Source organism: Oxyura jamaicensis, chromosome 3 (assembly GCF_011077185.1).
Source record: "Oxyura jamaicensis isolate SHBP4307 breed ruddy duck chromosome 3, BPBGC_Ojam_1.0, whole genome shotgun sequence".
Lineage (NCBI taxonomy): Eukaryota > Metazoa > Chordata > Aves > Anseriformes > Anatidae > Oxyura > Oxyura jamaicensis.
The window spans coordinates 23,876,202-23,885,141 of NC_048895.1; positions in this window are offsets into that span (position 1 = coordinate 23,876,202).

Consider the following 8,940-nt stretch of genomic DNA (forward strand, 5'->3'; position numbering starts at 1 on the left):
TATGGACATCTAAAGTCCACTGAAATAACTGGAAGGTTTTTCTGAAAAAATAGAAACTGGTCAAAATTGAAGGAAGAGTGAAGATTGATTACACAGTCAGTAGTTCTTCATATTGGAAAATTCCCAGTCTCGTTCAAGAAATGTAAAACACAAAAACGTGCCCCACTGCCCTAGTATCCATCCCACAAGAGGACACAGTTTCTGCTTTCCAAGTGTCAAATCACCCTCAAGGAGTTTGCCCACCTCGCAGCCACACTAATTTGCAACAAAGCACGCCTGAACCTCACAAGCTCCCACATTAGCTGCTGGTCACATTGACAGTGGGCACTTGAGAAAATGTAAAGCAGGACCAAGTGACAGCAATGGATCAGGCACCTCTGTGCCCTTGGAGCATGTATCCGTCACCTGCTCCTCACATCTCTGCTGGGGGATCTGGGTCCAATGGTGCACCAACTGTAGTGCTACCAACAGGAATAAAATTATGGCAAGTCTCACAACATGGCATGGGTTTATTAGCCACCCACTTGCTGAAATTGTGGGTGGCTTCAGCTTTCATCTGGGAGAAATTAGGTTTCTAGCGTTTCTGTTGGGGGAGGAAAGTGACAGAAAAACCTGAAGAAAACACATGCTGGAGGCTAAGGTATCCTCTTTCCCCGTCTCCAGTGACTATTCAAGCTGTCTTATGGTTTTAGGGACTGCAGTCGTTTGGCCTTCACTCACCCCAAGTGCCTGCACCAGTACGTCAGTGTGCTGCCCATTCAGACATCACCACCCAATGCAGAAGATCCAGCTTGCAGGACCACTGAGTGCATCAGCAATATAAATGTGCTGCATGCATGCTTGGCAGTGCCAAGAGTCAATGGTCCTCCTGTACACGTGTTCCATGTTCCATGTGTCCCTTCTCTGCCCACCATGAGATGTCACAAGTGGAGGAGGGAACTGAGAGCCCCTTGCTGCCAGCAGAGCCATTTATGCAGCTGGGGGTTTCAGCAAAGCACAAGCTTGCTGAGCACCATTTTCCTCATTTGCCCGTGGGGCAGTAGCCCTGCCTTTCTCCTCCCTTTCATCTGTTCTCTTTTTAATGTAAGGTGTTGGCCTTTTCCCCTAGGAAACACACAGTATAACCTAGCATTCAACAGTGCAAACTGCTAACAAAGCAGCATGAACAATCTCACCCTCCACCCACCCCCTCCACTCCACCCCCCCCCCCCCCAAAAAAAAAAAAAAAAAAAGGGGGGGGGGGGGGGGAACAAAACAAAAAAAAAAAAAAAAAGCCGAAGGCAGATACCTATCCAAAGAACGTTTCCATACAGTGAGAGGTTGGTGTCATTCAGGGCATTGGGCAATGACACCAACAGGGGCAGTATTGGCTGGGTGGATGTTGCCTGAACCCCTGAGGAGAGCTCTGTTCCAGGAACACCACAGGAGCATGTGGACGCAGACAGCCCAGAGTGGTGCCCTTGCTCAAGGCGAGCACTGAATGGGCCTTGTTTGCAAAAGCAACACAAGCGCCAAGGACATGCAAACATTTATAACATCCAGAGATTAAGAGAGTTCAGGGTATACAATTCATCTTTACATACAAAGAGCAAATTCTTATGAGATTGTTAACCACCTCATACGGGCTGCAGATGTGAACTCAAGCCATGAGGTGAACCCAACAGCTACCAAGAAAGGCTGATAGCAGAGGAGCAAACTCATTGTCACCAGACTTCTCTGATAACTTGCACAAATGGGCCCCAGGATTTGCGTCACCTGAAGCTGAAATCTGCTGCATAGGCAGAGGTTTTGTCATGGTGTCTTGCATGTAGACGGATTTTCTCATGCAGTGTAGTAAGTATCTCATTCTTCCTGTTTTTGTGCTTTTTTTTTTTTTTTGAGCAAATGGAAACTTTTTTTTTTTTTTTGAGAAATCTGTGACTTCAGCTTTTAGTTGCAGATCCCTACACCACATTCCCTGGCTGCTGCAATCTCTACCCTTCCTTAGTATCTACCTAGCCAAGTAAAGAATGCTTTCTGCAAGGGAAATCCTTTTCACTTGTAACTGGCCCTGTCATAACACTAAAGAAATTTCATGTAGGGAAGGGTCCTGCAGTGGTCAGAAAGTGATGCTGAAAATTGACTTGTACAGCCTCCATGACAGACTCAGCAAGGCAGGCTCGTTCTGTGAACTCAAGACACTCATCATTCGTGTCAAGTAAACCTCATTCCTTCCAGGCAGTATCTTACATCCAATCAGCAATACTTTAGCCATCTCCAAAGAAAAACAGATGTGTCCATTGTACTTGAGAAAGTGCAATGGAAATTTTTTGCACATTACAGTTATGAGAGTTATTGGGTTCAAACAGTGTTAATTGCTCTGGGTGATCCGCTCTTCGGTTGCCATATCTATCACTTTTATTTAAAATGCTTGAAACATCAAGAATGTGCAGAGATGCCAGCGTCACAAGTATCGTTACCTTTGCACCAACTGTTGGTAGCATGCAATGATGATAAAAACTGAACTACTTTATTCTAGTTTATGGAACAGAGAAGAAACAAGAACATTCACACAGAAAACAAGACCAAAAAAAAAAAAAAAAAAAAAAAACACTTTAGTCAAAGGGACTGGATTTGGGGTGAGGGATTGGTCTGGTTTATTTTTTTAATTTATAATCATGTTGAGCCTTTTGGAACAACCAAGTTCTACCTTGGCTCAGAGGTAGACAGTCCAAAAGAGAAGATGAATGACTGTGCAAAAAAGTGATTTACAGAAAGATTTTGGCAGAAAAATTTCAAATGAAAAGAAATGCAATTTCTTATGTCTCTTTCCTTAGATGGTTCCCAGACTTTGAAATATTTTTTTTCCACACTATCTTACTTTCAAATATTCCAGTACATCAAATATTTTACCACTTCTACTGTAGAACTCTAAATTCCTATGGAAGTTCCTTCTTAAAATCCACTTCTTCCTTGCACGTTGGTCTCACCTCCATCATCACAACCAATGTACCACCAGACATGTTTAATACTTAGCCTCCCCTAAGTTAGTCATTTAGCAATAACAGTTCCAAGACAGGGATAGAATGAAAATCTCCTCTTTTCTAAGAAATCAGAATAATGGAAACAATGACTGGGGTAGAAAAAAAAATCTAAGGATCATCATAGTCTGGTGCAATTGGATGTAAAATGCCCTTGCCACGACTTCTCTCCCAAATTCTAACGACAACATCCAGAAATGTATATAGAAAATACTTTTAATTTCATGCCTCATCAGAGTTTAATGGTAAATGGACAGATTTATGAAAAAAAAAAAAAAAAAAAAAAAAAAAAAAAAAAAGTTTCCAAAGGCAAAGAAAAAATGTACTCCCTAAGGCTATCTTTTCGAGATGAAGATCTAATTTAACAAAGGTCACCTTGACTGAGAAATTTCTTAAGGCTTTTAGACCTGAAATTTGTTGTGTTTATCTTATAATTACAGCATTGCTTTTCTTTCTGTAAGTTTTTTTTTAGCACCACTATTCTTCAGCATTGCCAGGTAGAAAACATAGTGGCTTATTAAATATTTGATTAAGTAATCTTTTATGCCTCTTCTTGCTATATGAATATGTGGTATTGTTCAAATTACTGCATAAAAACTCCCTGGATAATATTATTTCTGTAAGAGAAAAAAATCTAAATAAGGTTTTAAATTGTATTTCAGGGAAAAGGCAAGTTAAGAAATAAAGTACTGTGCAAAGATCTTCCTTTACATACTTCTTCATTCATGCGTACTCCAGATGAGGGCCGAGCATTGGGGTCAACAGTTTATTCATTACAATTTCCTGGAATACTATTATAATTTCCTTGAACACTATGAGACCATACACCAGTTAGCTTACAGCAGCCAATCAGCACATATCCCCTGTGCTATTTCAGTCACTTTTATCCAACAACATCTTGAATCATTTGGATATATTACTTTGGGATTGTTTGCACTCAGTACACGTAAGTGTTGCTTGGAGGGGAAGGGAGAGATGGACAGACTAGCACTCGTTAACCTGTCTGTGCTTTAAACAAAGGTATTCTTTCCCTCAAATAGTGAGCTGAACTATGAAATGACTGAGAAGTCCAGCAAGAGTTCCGTCCCACATCCAAAAAGGTGTACACTCAGCACCTGCTCCCCAGGACAGTGATGTGGAACACCCTGCAGGGACTTCAGTGAATTTGGATCTTCAACAGACTGAGAGTTCAACTGGTCATAGAATCATAGATTGGCTCGGGACAGAATTGACCTTAAAGATCACCTAACTCCAACCCTATTGCCATAGGCAGAGGTGCCATGCACTAAATCAGGTTGGCCAAGGCCACATCCAGCCTGGCCTTGAACACATCCAGGGGTGAGGCTTTCATTCTTGGCAACCTATTCCAGTGCCTCACTAACCTTACAGTGAAGAATTTCCTCCTAATGTCTAGTCTAAATCTATCCTCTTTTAGTTTAAGACCATTCTCCCATGTCCCATCATTATCTACCCAAGTAAAGAGTCCTTCTCTATCCTTTTTATAAGACCCCTTTAAGTGTCTTTAATGTTAGCAAAGACCTGATATTGCTCTTGCAGAGGGAACTCACCCGTAGCTAAAGTACCACAAATGGCAGTGTGACCCATGTAACAATTTGACCTGCAAAACCTTTAATAAAGAGGTGAAAATAAAGAACAAGGGTGAAAGATTATAAGACCATGTCCCTTCTCTTACAAGAACGGCAGGTAGCATGGTTGTGAGTGCCTCACAGACCTGCTCAACACTGCAGCTCCTCTTGTGCACTGATGGAAGACCAGCCCTGGGAGGCAATAGTGTGGTGTTACAGGTCTCACTGTGTGCGAGGTTAATGTACAAGTAAGTATACAGAACCACAGTTTTTACAAGGACTGGCAACAAGGACAGAAAATGCTGGCTTTAAACAAGAGCAAGACATTTTTGTATGAACAATATTGGTGATCAATAAATATAGAAGCCCCTGGGAGCCATTCTCAGATGCTTTCCAGGGGACCAGTATTCTTCTGGAAAGAGGAAAGCCCCACCATTTAGGAAGGTGTAGATTGGTAGCAAAATGGAGCTTCACTTCAAGGATGATTCACCTCACCTTTGACCACCAGTTTCAGTCTTTCTATGAATCATTATTATTAATCATCAGTGAATCAAGAACTAGCCACATTTTGATAACTAAGGTACATGAGTCAATGTGAAACTTAACTTTGACCGTGATCCAAAGCCTAGTTAGATCATCAGGATTTTACATATGCTGTGCTTCAAATTACTCTGCTATTGAGATTTCAGGATACTGTGGTACCGATTCTCTTCTGATTTATTCCAGCATGAATAAATTCAATTACTTCCACTGCAAGTAAGAGAAGAATTAGCTCAGTACAATATTTATCAGGCTTGTATCTCTGGCCTATGTCAAGGCAAAGAGAGCAATGCTGAAGGCCTTGCTGTTACATCACAGCTCAGGAGACTGTATTGATCTTTGAGTCTAAAAGTGGAGAAGGGCTGACTCTGCCCTCACTTTCCACACCTCAACGACTTCCCGCTTAATACCAATAATGTACTGGCATCTCACCTTTCCCTGGGGGATTAGGTACATAGTTTGGGATAGGGTGGAATGTTATGAGTCACCTTCCATTCTCCAGAAATAAACCCAAAGTCTAAGCAGGCTGCTTTAAATGCCTTAAAGTGAGTGCCAAACTGGACCCTGACTGGAGGGCAGCAGGTTATGTGGTGATACAGGTTCCTTCCTTATTCAGCAGAAGCCTATTTAGCACCATTCCATAAAAACAAGGTTGCTGAGTGTTGCAGTATGATAAATCATGCATTCCAGCACAGGTGGAAGGAGCTGTTGAATGTCAGCACACAATGTCAGCACACTCCCTGACCTTATTTGTAAATCTAAAACTATGTCTATACTGCTCACAGTGATCAAAGAAATGTGTCTCTAATTGTCAGGACTGCAAAGCCAGCACTTAAAAGAAGATTGTGGCCAAGTCAGCTTAGAATAGGAAGGCAAGAGAGAAGGTGAAAGGAGGAAACTGGTAATAGGATGGGGAAACTGCAGGGAATAAAAAACTTGCTGGTCAAACAGACTTAAAAAAGCAGAGGGATTAGGACTAGGACCTAATAATGGTGAGGTGAAAAAGAAAAAAAAAGAAAGATTAAATAAATAAATAAATAAAAAGCATGGAAACATTGTTGAAAAGAGTTTGTGTCCAATAGGCACAAGAAAAGTATAAGAAAAAGAAAGGCATAGCCTGAAAAGATGAGAAAGAAGGAAATCTCAACTATATGAGGATGAAAGAGAACGTATTGTATCAACTGGGATAAACACTTCAGATCCCACGTCTTGTGATTTTCTTCTAATTTGCATCAGGCCCAGACAGATGCATGTGTAACCACTAAGATAACAATGGGCTGGTGCAGCCTCACCTCAAGTACTGTGTGCAGTTCTGGGCACCACAGTAGAAAAAAGACGTGAAACTGTTGGAGAGTGTCCAGAAGAGGGCTACAAAGATGGTGAAGGGCCTAGAGGGGAAGACGTATGAGAAGCAGCTGAGGTCACTTGGCCTGTTCAGCCTGGAAAAGAGGAGGCTGAGGGGAGACCTCATTGCAGTCTACAGCTTCCTTGTGAGGGGAATGGAGGGGCTTGCGCTGACCTATTCTCTTTAGTGGCAAGTGACAAGACCTGAGGGAATGGTGTCAAGCTGCAACAGGGGAGGTTCAGTCTGGATATCAGGAAGAGGTTCTTCACCAAGAGGTTGGTCATGCACTGGAAAAGGCTCCCCAGGGATGTGGTCATGGCACCAGGCCTGTGGGAGTTTAATAAGCATTTGGACTGTGCTCTTAGTCATATGGTCTGTATTTTGGGGTAGAACTGTGGGGTGCCAGGAGTTGGACTCAATGATCCTTATGGGTCCCTTCCAACTCGGGATATTCTATGATTCTATGAGTCTATGAGCAATGATACCATAACCCATTCTGATTTTGTTTTTTGAGTAAAAACTAAGTTGTCATTCAGTTCATATTAAATTATATTATTTCACTCTGGGTCACTAGTGTCTGACTGAAAATGCAGAGCAAGTATGGAGCAGGTCATTGGGGAGCACCTTTGAAGTACCACCCAATATTGCCAGGGAATTCCCACATAAAGTCTAGGTTTCTCTTACTAAGCAGCTTTTGATTAGGAAAGCAAGTCTGACAGGAGCTGTCAAATGACAGTACTCTGCTGTTTCTTGCTGCCTCCCCAGATTTGTCTTGGTGTGAAGACCCAGCTCTTCCAAGGGAAGCCTGTTCTTCTGATAGTCAAGTGGACCCACACCATGTGAGTCTTCCTGACTCCTTGCTGCCTCCTCACAGCGATACTATCTGCACCAGTCCTTCTTATACTAAAAAGAGGAGAAACAAAGCTTTTTGTAGTTTAGAAGCCCTGAAGTCTTCACAAAACACATTCCTAGTGTTACTCTGACATATAAGGACTAAGCTGCCACTTCTTTCAACAAGTTCAACTTCAACAAATGAAATCAAAGAAGAGAAGGAAGTCATCAGAGAATTGCTTCACTTAATTTTAAGGTGGCTTTTTCCCCTCCCACCTTTGGAGAAGCTTTCCAACTTTAGTGTAGTTGTTTGTATTGTTGGTACTCTTTGCTATCATACTGGAACCCACTATTTGACTACAAAGCTCAAGGCCCATTCAAAGCTCCCAGCAGCAGCAGCACTGTGTTTGGGATTTCCAGCCCCACGTGTGCAGTCCAAAACTTGGAATTGGTTACAGAAAGTAACTTTGCAGCATGAATGACGAGGTACTTTTTCCAAATGGCAGGCTAAATAGACCATTAAGAACCTTATATTGTCTAAAATAAATGTTTAAGTTGTTCTGTGTATAACATTCAAGCTTAGCAGATTTCTGGCTACATGGTGTAGTAAGCAGATAATAAATAAGGGAATTTGTTCATGCAGATTATAAAATCCTTCATAACACAGAACCTATACTTACAGACAAATCCCTTTCAGCATTCAGTAAAGGCTGTTTCCTGGCTGCTTGTGTTTTTCTTTCACTTAAAACTTCATGCAATATTTCCTAAAATACATTAACTGAATTATATGGACAAACCAAAGTCTACAGAAGGGTATCATCCCTTGACTGCCACAGGCCTGGGACCAGGGACCAAATAAATGGTTTCCTGAACCAACAGGTGAAGCACATAGCTTGACAGAGGTGGTAGCTACCAAGGCTGAAAACCACGCTGAGCACTCCTGTCTGAGAGCTGAAGAGTAGACTCATGAACTTAGTGTCTTTATTAAACCTAAGCTATTTACATAATAACAGATGTCAATGAAAGTAGTGATTAAAATCTATATGCATAAATTCTACATGCATAAAAAAAAAAATCTACATGCATAAATTCTGATGTCCTAACTTGTAACTGGACTCAACATCACAAAGCCTGAAGTCAAGATGTAGCAACCAAGAAACAAAAGTTATGCATGCTTCTGAGACCCCTTTTAACGTAATGAGACTGACTACTCAGACCAACCCCACTAAAAGCAAAATTCACATTAAAAAGAAAAAAAAAAAAATTAACTGGAAGTTTGAGAACTTTGTCTGTTTAAAACTCTTCAGGTTCAAAAGTGCCATTCATGTTATGTTTACAGTATGTCTGGCAAAACAGGGCTCTGAGCTTCACCAGATCTCAGATGCTTTCCTAATAAAGGAACATTCCACAATATTACATGCAATAAATTGTAGGACATTTCTATACAGGTTAATGTTTTTAAATGTTTACTCCATAGTATACATTCAAACAATTCAGAGAGTTTCTTAACAATGCTCAGCTGCACAAACAAAATTTGGCCTTTCTAACGTAGTCTTATCAGTGCAAGCCCAGAGGTGGGGAAGAAAAAAAAAAAAAAAAAAAAAAAAAAAAAAAAAGG